Source organism: Bombus vosnesenskii, unplaced genomic scaffold (assembly GCF_011952255.1).
Source record: "Bombus vosnesenskii isolate JDL3184/JDL3185 unplaced genomic scaffold, Bvos_JDL3184-5_v1.1 scf7180000014105, whole genome shotgun sequence".
NCBI lineage: Eukaryota > Metazoa > Arthropoda > Insecta > Hymenoptera > Apidae > Bombus > Bombus vosnesenskii.
This window is the reverse complement of record NW_022883371.1, coordinates 4,052,757-4,064,393: the sequence shown is the minus strand read 5'-3', so window position 1 is coordinate 4,064,393 and position 11,637 is coordinate 4,052,757.

The window sequence follows — 11,637 nt, the reverse complement described above, 5'->3', positions numbered from 1 at the left end:
CGTCTGTTCAGGGAATTTGTCGCTCGCAGATACTCTTTTATTTTTTTTTGTTACAAAGTGACGCAGTCTTTTCAATTATAATTTCTTTAGACGCGTTGTTGTTACGGGTCTGAGTGATGATTGAACCAGAAATAACTACATATTGAACATTCCTGATTGATTTTATGATTCAGTATGTCGTAGCCTGCAATGTCCAAAGTTCATTTCTCTCGCTGTGGATGCGGAGTACAGCAAAGAGATGCGGTAAATTCGCGTATTATCTCTCGTTACTTTGGCTTTGATTTCACCCGTGTTTTACCATTAAACAGTTTGTTTAATCGTCCATTTTTACAACAATCTTCCCGGAAACTCACCGAGTCTCGATCGAGAAATTTATTTTTCCTGCGCAAGTGTTTATTGGTTTTAATCTTCTTGGAAAATAGAGATGAAGGTTCAAGGTCTGTTCGGTCATCACGGGATTCGTTCACTTGGCGATTTCATATTGAAATTGAAGGAGGAAAATGCTAAAGAATAACAGCGTTACGAAAGAGGAGAATTTGTTTATAATTAATGAATTGCAGCGTGTCCGTGTGTAGGTTAAGGAAACATTTACAGCCAAGAATAATTTGTACAAACGTCCATCGATCCTACTCTTTATCGCCTTTCAATATCGAACTGAGGAGACGACGCGCGATATTTTCAAACGAGAAGTTCTACCGTGTGTATCAAATATTTAAAACGTGTCAAAATATCATAAACCAAGACGTTAACTATCAAATGATCCTTTCATACACAGCGGTGGATGATCATCCACCTATCTAACTATCCTAACCTAACTTTGCATGCCTATCGCAATTATCGCGCAACTTATAAGACGATGTTAAACGCGAGTGAAACGAAACGCTAAACTTAGAAATAACCCATGTTCCAATAAATAAACTTCTGCTCTGCACATAAAGCACGAAATATCCATAGGTCTGTGAATTCTACGTTGCGATTATCGCGCGATTTACGGGGCGCAAAAAAACGTAAACGTAACAAAACGTTATATACAGAAGCGTCTTATCTTCGAATAAACAAACTTATGCAACAGCTCTATATATGCAACAATTATGATTAGAAAAGTCATAAGCCAAGATATTGCCCATCGAATGATTCTTTGATGCAAATCGTGACATCCTAACCTCTTAACTCTGTATGTACATACATCGCAATCATCGGATCGCCTAAATTTCCTAAATGAGAATGGAAAAAAAAGCTACAGATAGAAGAGCTGTATGTTGGAATAAATACAGTTTTAGTTTATACACATAATAAGCATCAAAGAAGTCAGAGATCAAGACATTAGCTATCAAATAATCTTTTGATTCAAATCATAACTAATCCTAACCTCTCAATTCTGTAACTTACGCCGCAGTCACCGTATAACTTGCGCGATGTTGCTAAACGCGAATAGAACGGAACGCTATTCTATAAGTGGAAGAAGAACCACTAAAAGACCATATGTCAAGACATTAATCGTCATTTGCCATTTTTTAATCCATCCTAACCTCACAACTTTATGTCACAATGATCGCGTAATTTACAGAACGCAGTAAAAAGCGAACGTAACGGAACGCCGCGTAGATAAAAGAGCGCTTCGTCTTCGAATAAGCGCGCTTGTACTGCAATTACGATTATCACTAGAAAAGTAATAAGCCAAGATATTACTTACCAAAAGATCTTTTCATTCGTTCTAACCTCTTACCGCTGTATGTAATATTTACATCGCAGTCATCGCGTTACGAGGCGCGGAAAAACGCGAACGTAACGAAAACGCTACAAAGGCATAGAAGCGTCCCATCCTCGAACAAACGAACTTGTACTCTACGCGATCAAACAATTATCGCTAGAAAAGTCACAAGCCAAGGTATTATATTATATCTTACGTACAGATACATGCACTGGCAAAGCATAGAAGCGCTCCTTTTACTTCGTGCATACAACAATTAGCGTTTCTTTTACTTTCTGCGCGCTAATACAATATCGCGCTTCTTTTACGTCGTATATACGTCGATATCGTCGAAAATAGCCTTAAGCCAAGATACTATTAATTACCAAAAGATCTTTCCTCTAAGATATCTATCCTAACCTCTTAACGCTATATGCGAGTACATATATATTTCCATCGCAATGATCGCGCAACTTACGACTTACGGGACACAGCAGAACGCGAACGTAACGAAAACGTTATATAGGCATAGAAGCGCCGCGCCGCGCGGCGTCGTAACGACCGATCGAAGAACCGAGGCCTCGCTCCCGTGGCCCGTGACAGTTACTTAACTCCGTGCACCATCTGTACCGGAGTCGTGCCATTACGGTAATTAGGGTGTAATTGGGCATAAATTGTCCGCTGCCTTCGGGACCGTCGAGCCAGACGAGAGTGAGCCGAGAGGAGGCGGAGACAAGAGGGGGTAACCGGCTAGGCTCGGGGGTGGGGGGCGTCAGGCGGACGATGCACAGGCGGGGGAGAGGGGGGGGGGGACAAGATCGCTGTGGTGGAGGGAGGAGAGGGGAGGGGTGGGTAGCGCAGTGGACGCAGGGGAGGGGAGGAAGCGTAGCGTGAACGTAGCGAGCGCGAGGATACGCGGCCGTGCGTGCCTCACGATGCGTATACATGTCGGGACACGCGCGTGCACGCGTACCCTCTCACGTGACTATTCCTTTCCCTTTTCCTTCCTCGTTTATCCTCGTTGTTTTTTTCATCGTTGTTTGCTCTTTCCAATAGGTTTAGCTGGATTTGCGCGGATTTGGGAGTTTCTGGTTCGGTGACTAGGTTCTTCGAGTTTCTCTTGATTTTTGTGGTTTTTGTAAATAATTTCGGAATAAGGATCTTTTCATGGACTTTGGAAAGTTTCGTTCGATCTTTGTCATTTTCGCCGTGATCTACGAGCGGTTTTAATTTTCACGGTCGGTTTAGGTTAGGCTTGGGTTTCCTTCGGTTGGTTTTCCTTAGTTCTGCAGTAAAGGTTCTTCCTTTACACAATTCAGTTCCGTTATATTCTTCCTGTTTGTGTTGAGATTTTGGAGTGTCGCTTTTTTCGACGATGTTCCCTTTAAATTTCCAGGGATATTTTAACTTGTTTTTGGAAACTTCTTTTCGTCCTCCTATTACTTGCGTTAGATTTAAGTTTCTTTAGACTTTTTCGTTCTCGTGCATACTCGTTTTGGGCTATGTGTTCTTTGGCTCATCTTCGGATTACTTTCGAATTTTCTGCGTTCTATTGGGTAACTCGAAAACCCGGTGAGTGGATTTGTTACGTGATAATCAAGTTTCGTCTCGTACTTCGGCGATCGTTTTCAGCAAACTTTTTCGAGCCAACAAATTTCCTTTAAACGAAGTAAACATACGCAGTGGCGCGATATCGTTAAATCGAAGCGCTTCGTTAAACGAATATCTCTTCATAAGTCTCAAATGAATTTAATTAAATTTCCCCGACCATCCCCGTGAACGGTCAGCTAATAACCCATTACCTGATAATTTAAATTAACAACGATATGAATCACTAAATGTACCTATAATTCGCAACGCGTCCCGCTTACTGCTCGTTCTATTTTTGTTCATCGATCGATTTCTACTTGTTGCTGGACGTCCTATGCATGGAACGCAATTTGATTCTGTCGAAATGAAAATATCTAGCGATCTAAGTCTTCCTAATTTTTATAGATATTATAGGTAAATAATTTCTGACTTTGTTTATAACTTCTATACATATAAATTGATTATAATGTTATTCTGTACTTAAAAATAATTTAGACATGGACCTTGCGCTTTAAAATAATGAAATAGATGGTTTTGTATAGAATAACCTTAATACCAGTACGCAGTTATATTACGATTTTCTTGATCACTTTTTATATAGCTAGCTGTGTCTTTGTCCTCTTTGTTGTCATGAAAAATATTAAGTCTCTTCCGTTGTTATAAATTTTACACTGTCTTGCTATCTTCTCTTTATTTTTGTCCTCATTATTATTAGTCCTTTATTAGTTACGCATGTGATATATGTGATAATATTAATAGCATTTCATCTTATAGTACTCACACGCTACTTAATTATTTCGTGTAGTTTCCTAAGAATAAATAGCAAAACTATAAATCGTTATTTTGTACAGCGGTGTTTGATGGAAATCGTTCCATCCGATCGAAACTGTCATTAAGGAGTTCGAAAGGCTGGCGATCATTGTTGCCGACCCATTGGTTTCCCTTTCGATGCTCTGTCCGTTCTTTCCATTCTGACAACATGCAATTTCCAGGGAAACAGGCGGTCCGTGTTTCGCGTTGCGGCTGGATTCAACAGGTGACACCTCGTCGGGACGCCAACGTGCGCCTAGACGCTCTGGAATTTCCACGTTTTTCCCTGGAATCGCGTTATACCGATCGATGTTCGACGTAAGAGGTCGAGGAACTTTTAACTGTGATTGTTCTCTCGATGAGATTCCTTGCAACATTATTTCTTCGTCGTTCAAAATGAGACGTTAGAAGTTTTCGTGTTACGAATATTCTAACGAAACAAGTTCAACTTGTTTGTTGCCTCTACAACCTTAAATCCATTTTTTTTTTCATTTAATTTCTTTCTTACTGTGAAATCGAGACGTTGCGCCAGCGAAGTTACAATTGAAGAAGCTTGGATTGTGCAGAGTTTAGCAACTTAATAATAATACAATAATGTAGTATTTATTGCAGATTAGTTGAAACGGTATATTTCACAGTGTAATATATTGTTCACAGCTGTGCAAACACGTGGTTGATTCAATGCAGCACCAGAGCAAATAATAGAGTCGCAAGAATAAAGATCTTAATCAGCGACGAAGGATCGTACGATTGAGATCCGTCTAGTCGTATCGCTAATGAATTCGAATTGAATATCATAAATACATTTTGAATGAGCACATTGTGAATGTAATTTAACATTCTAAATTAATAACTATAGGTAATTTCTGAAAGCCTATCGTAGCTACGATTTAGACAAAGCGCGTTATTAAATCATCAACGTAACTATATGTCTTTACATCTTTCTTCGATCGACAGTCACTAACCGCTAATCCGGCAAACTTAAATTTACATAGCTACACATTTTCAAACCAATAGATAGAAGTCAATGTATAATTGTTCCTTCATTCTTTTACTATATATGTTATAATTTCTGCAAAAGTTTCTCGAATACCTGATCGTTCAATCAGAATTTTCTATGCCTATGAAATAACAATTTAATCACTTAACAATCTGTGTTAATTGTCGCGTTCTGTATGAGACTGGAACATGTCCCAATATGGGCGTATGTAACGCGTAATACGCAATTAATGTTCGATAAAGGATAATAAAAATGGAAGAAAACCAAAGAGAAGAAATCTGAAATCTGTTTGACGCGTTTGGTAGTTCAACATTATTGCAAAACGAAAGACGAACATGGAGGAATCGCAAAAACCACAGATAGCACTTTCGGTCGTGAAAACAGCGATATTTTCCACTCGTGACAAGTTTTTCGTCGCTTCGCCAGCGGCAGCAGGGAATTTAAACGAGCGAAATAAATCTCGCGGCCCCTTTCGCGGCGTGGCTCTTACGAGCCTGTATACGATCGTTGTTACTATGATAATGAGCACTATCAATTTGCATCTGGGTTATTAGCGCTTGCCCCGTGGCTCTGTTTCTCCACGTCAACGACGATTCCTCCCGTAATTTAAGCCGCCTTATTGATTGCTTCCGTCCATGGCAGTAGCGCAGGTACGTGCCCGCTACCGCTGAATTTACGTTCCGCTCGGATCATCTTTTCTCCTCGCGACGACGTTCGTCGCGATCGTCCGCCTTTACGTCAGGTTTACCATCTATGTATTTATGTGCATACATACAACTGCATCGTGCTGCATATAGTTAGATCGAGCGTGAAAGGTAGAACCTCGTGGAATATACAATGGCTAGGAAATGTATCTGTACACACCATTGTATTTATTACAGAATTTAGATACTAATTAATCAAGCTTCGTATCATTCGCTAATAGATAGCTGTTTTCACATAACTGTACAAATTCGTCTATGATCAAAGTGAAATATAGAACCTAATAAGAGAAATACTGCTTTGGGAAATACAAGTATGTAGAAGCACGTTTTTGCTAGGATATTTCCAGCTCTACGCGGTCGATCGAAAATCTCTGGCTGTATGTAGATATAAGAAGATTGAAAAGAAAACACCGCACTGACCTCAGTAAAGAAATAAAATAAACAAACTGGAAGATGGTATTTCGCGCTGGGGGTAGTCATCCACGTGTTATTTAGCAATAAAATAGAAGAATTTACCAAATGTCCGGCTGGACAAATTGTAAAGTACAAATTAACTGAATAAAAAATACCTATTTCCCAACGAACCCTTTTTTTCATCAGGTCTTACATTTCATTTTCAAAGTATCAAATTCTGGTCGTATGAAAGTACACTACCGATACGAAACTTAGTATACTTTAATTCAATTCTTTTGCTACCGCCGTTTGGAGAAACAGTCGCTGTTCGTAGTCCAAGTTTCAAACTTTCAGAATATCTACTTCATAAGACTGCGTATATCATAACGTAAAACGCTAAATAGAAAGATCCAAGCGGGTTTTAGGACGCGTCGCGTATGATACGTGCGACGCTGTGTTATCGCTTTTTGCTGCAGACCATTCGTCACACATGTGTGACGTATTGTATCGTTACCTGTTTGACGTAATTCACGTTTCGCGTTTAGAAGACGATAGTCGTGTGGAATTTTTGTCAATCGAAAGGAGAAAGTCAAAATAACCAAAGACAATGTGCCACGATGCCAGACTGGCGATAATTTGCTGTTGTCTGTAATATCTAAAAGTATCTCCAGTGAAAATAAATAAGATATCGTGCATTTATCTTAAAGAAACTTGAAACACAATATGTTTCACGTATGTATGTCGCTTGGCTCTGAAAAGCAACTATTAGGTTGTGCGAAAAGTTTCTCTCGTTTTATGAGGAAATAATAGACGCACAATGTTTTTTTCTTTTATACTAGTTTATCGAATTATGCACGAACATAATGATAGAAATATAACGAAATAATAGACGCACAATGTTTTTTGTTTTATGTTAGTTTACCGAATTATGCACGAACATAATAATAGAAATATAACGAAATGGATCATACCTAATTCAATAAAATAATATAAACCAGAAATTGTTGCTCATTTATTATCGCCTTATGAAACGAAAGAAACTCTTCGGGCAACCTAATACATACGTAGTGCGTGGCATATGTGTGACGCGTGGTAGCGAACGTGTTAACAAATTGCTATATACACGTTACAATAAATAAAACGGTGTGCCAATATTTTCTCTAGCCACTGCAAGCGTATTCGCGTAGTTGTTTTATTTAGATAAGAAGAATTTTGTTTTTATCGATGGAAACGAATATTTGTAGCGTTTTAAAACGAGGTAGCTCGTATTAACCCTTTAGTTGATTAATCTGTTCGTTTATGAAGAAAAACATTTTCTCAAGCTGATATTAAACTTTTAATAATCGTGTTCGAATTTAGCGCAACGTTAACACCAACGGAATAAAATTTAGAAGATAGAAACGTATAGGTAGCTGTTTGTGTAACTTTCAAGTGAAATAGCACCGAAGTGAGACTCTTAATGGTATCCGAAAGGGAAATACCATGTGCAATGTGTCCACGATCTTTCAAAGTAAAACCCATTTAGCTTTCTGAGAATGCCTCCATATTTACGTTACGCTTCGTCCATTAAATAGTTCATCCCCTAATAAACGAGGCGCAAGAATTCGTGCTGGACGCCTTCCAGTGATGTTCGCCGCGGTACTCGCAATTTCGTGTTTCACTCGTCGCCGAGTTGTTGCACATGCTACGTCCCTTCGCAGATATTCACACTCTAGTTATTAGAGGCTAGTAGAACTCGCACACATTCTCGAAACCGGTGAGATTCACCTATGTTTCACTGCGCTTTCCAACTACTGTAACAACTACACGTAACGTAGTATTAGCTGTGTTAACGATCGTGATAACGAGTAAATAAGTAGGTAGTAAAAATAGGAAATGTTCAAATACTTCTATCTTCTTTTGTTATCTTCCGCAAGTGTTTAAAGTAACTTAGCTATCTTATTATCTCGAAACTTCCTATCTTCTCACCGAACCGTAGACGTTCATAGATATTCGTAAGTGAACACCATCCAAGAGAAACCGATTTCTTCTGCGTTAGGTGTGTTCAATTACGCCCTTCGTTAGAAAAAGCAACGATCATAGACGTTCTCAAGCATCGATGCAAATCTCAGACTTCGAAACCTAAAGAAAAAAGAAACACTAGAAGCGAAGGATTTCTCTGCAGAAAATTCACGAGTCGAAATTTTTCAAGGCAAGTCTTTTGGTTACATGTACATGGTGAACAAAGGCTGGTCGAAAATCAGTACTTAAAATACCTATACCTAAGATTTCGAAGTTTAAATGATGGAAGAGCATGAAAAAGAGAAACAACACGGAAGAGGCAAAGAATTTTCCCACAGAACGTAGAACGAGCAGAAATCGTCCAAGGAAAGTTCTTTCATCATAAATTATCGTGGCAGTCTTGACTTAGGGCGAACGGAGTTCGTATAGAAGAGAAAAGGGAGACAATCGAAGCAAAAGGATTTTCAGACGAGCCTGTTCCTCTTACCTGGGTGAACCGGGGCGACAAGGGTGGTCATAATAAATATATTTACACCGACGTCGTCGCCGTAATACCGCAACTTGGTCCGACCCACGTGGCCGCCCACACGGGGGGTCTTGGCCGGAAGTTTATTACCCGATTATCCGGCCTGTAACTCATTTTACGCAATGCCATAAAGCTACGACCATGGGTGAACGTCCATTGAAATCTCGTCTAAGGACGTGTAGTGACCAGGCTTCGTGTTCGTTTTCCGTTGTTTTCATTTTAATTTCTATTGCTGTTGTTGCATTCGAATATTTCTTCCTGCGCTATTTTACTTTGTTCGGTGTGTCTGACGTTTTTTTTTTTTATATTTGGAAGTATTTTTATTGAGAATTATAAATAAATTAATTGTTGTTGTTAATTTTTATGTTATATCTATCATTGAATTTGAATATTTCTTCTTTAACTGTAGCTATCTTAAGGTCGCGATGTATTGTTTCGTTGGTAACATAACAACATGCATCCTTAAGGATCTTAGAGTTTTTGATTGGAATCGTTGAAGAATTTCTATGTTGGAATTACTCGCATAGGTGCAAACAGGAATGTCTGATGTTTGGCACGACGAAAACGATTATTGAACTTTATCAGTATATTATATTGCATTATATTATATAAAATATTACGTTTGTATTATATATGGATCTGTGACTCAACGATATCGTACAAAAATTGATAAATATCAGGGCGGTTTTACGAAATATTTCTTTTGCTAATAATACTTAACGTTCATCGCCAACGAGTGTTACGTAACACGAACAATGAAAATATGCAACGACGAAGTATACGATAATTGAATTACGAGGTTTATGATAGACACAAACCATGCTGGTATTCCATAGGAACTCAAATTCTGAAATCTTCTATTTACTTGAATTGTTAAGTCGCGAAAAGGCGCGTGATATTCGAAGAATTTGTTAGAACGATGCGACGTACGAAATTGTTTGGTCATATGGATGTAGTTGACACCATAGAAAATGAAAAGCAAGGCACATTGTTGGCAAACATCGATAAGAAATATCATCCCACTGCTGGTAATCGAGTCAATATTTAGTTGCCGTTTGAATGCACAAATGGATATTGCAATTTGAATACAATGCTACCATAAGTAGTACACTATCATTCATAACCTTGATTGTTAGATCACGTTAACACTTTAATCGCTATGTCATTCGCGCGCCCATTAATTCCATTCGAACGCTAGTATATCTGAACGTACCTAATTATAATATTCAATGGAACTCTATTTGAATTAATATTTCTAAATATATTTATAGTGGATCATGTTACTATAAAATTACCGTAACGTGGCTAATTACCAGTTTTAAATAATTAATATATTCGATAAAAAATGACCTAAAAATACCTAATCTCTACGTACGCCTGATACCTGATACAAAATCTTCCTACGATCTTTTAATACTAACAATACTCTGCGAAACCTGTACGAAACGTATTCTCGCATTTTTGTTGAATCGAAGCCTTTAAAAACGCGAGCTTTCATTCGAGATTACCTTCTCCTTTGGATTTACTTCCGGCGAAGTAAAAAGGCATGAGAAAAGCCTACGAGACTCGATGCAATTGCAGCGAACGTCGCGGCAAAAATACATCTGCATTTCCTTGTCACGATTTTTTTTCTTATCGTCGATTCATCTTGGAATTCAGCCCGTGTGCTCCGAGCCAGACAGGAACAAGCAACTAATAACCGCGGTCGAACGGAAGCGATTCGAGAATTCTATTGTGCTGTGCTTTCTACGTACGGCGACGACCAGTGGAATCGCGTGGTGAAGAAAAACGGGACCGTGCACGGCGTTTTAGAAAGCACTGCCCTGCCAGTTTCTTTCACAATGCCATCCTAACCTGCGCGTCATTGGTGCAGATATTTACATACGCGATAATAGCCAGGTGAATAATACGCGTTCGTCACGAAGGACGACTAAGAAGGGACAGGTAATTCGTTGATCGTTGGTGTTCTGGTCTTGTTTAAAAAAATGATTTTCTACGTTAAAAGTATCCCAGTTAAACGACAAGTGTCTCGCAATCTTGTTCATAACTAGACTGTAGGTTTTTTATGTAAATTCCTTCTTTTTATAGATACAACTAAAGAAATAGAATTTAAGCGTAGTCTAGTTCGTAAGTAGACCGCAGATTTTTATGCAAATTCATACTTTAATAGACGCAACCGAAGAAGTAGAAGTTGCAGCGCTCTGCTTTATATATTTTACATATTTTTTTATATAATATACCCGCAACTTTGCATACAAATTCGCAATCTATGAGCAGCGTATTAGGATTCCGGCCTAGTTCTCTCTTTTTCTTTATGAAACGTAATGTTTGATCTGGGTCAGCGTTTCTTGAACTTTTTCCATTCGCGATCCCATTCTCCTCGGGTGAAATTTTACGCGAACCCTCGGTTATACCAAGTAAATATGCAAAGAAAACATTGATCGGTAGTAAATGGAACAAGTTCGATTTTAAACGGTTCTTTGTTACATTCATAATTGATATTCACGATTTATTATCGTCAGACGAATATGCTTGTTTATTTATGCACGAAGAATCGAATGTTGGCTGAATATTTGATGTAGCGGAGTATCTTCAACGTTTTTCACAGTTAACCGATATCTTCATTTTACAATCGCCAATGACGAAGATGTCGTTTTGCAATAGAAATCCAGTACGAAACGTCACGAGCGTGTTTAAGGTCGTTTTAGAGATTGCTGGAAATTATGTCCTGATTCCAAGCACAAACCGATCTACAGATTTTTTAAGAAGCTGGTGTCCTTTCCCTTTGTCGATTGCTAACTCGATGAATTCCTCGTCGTCGTTTAATGCCAGACGATTGATATTCGTCGTTTCACAGGTGCGCGGTAGTCGGAAAAATGTTCACGATCTCGTGATTCTAACCGCGTATCGGGTCGCGACCCAT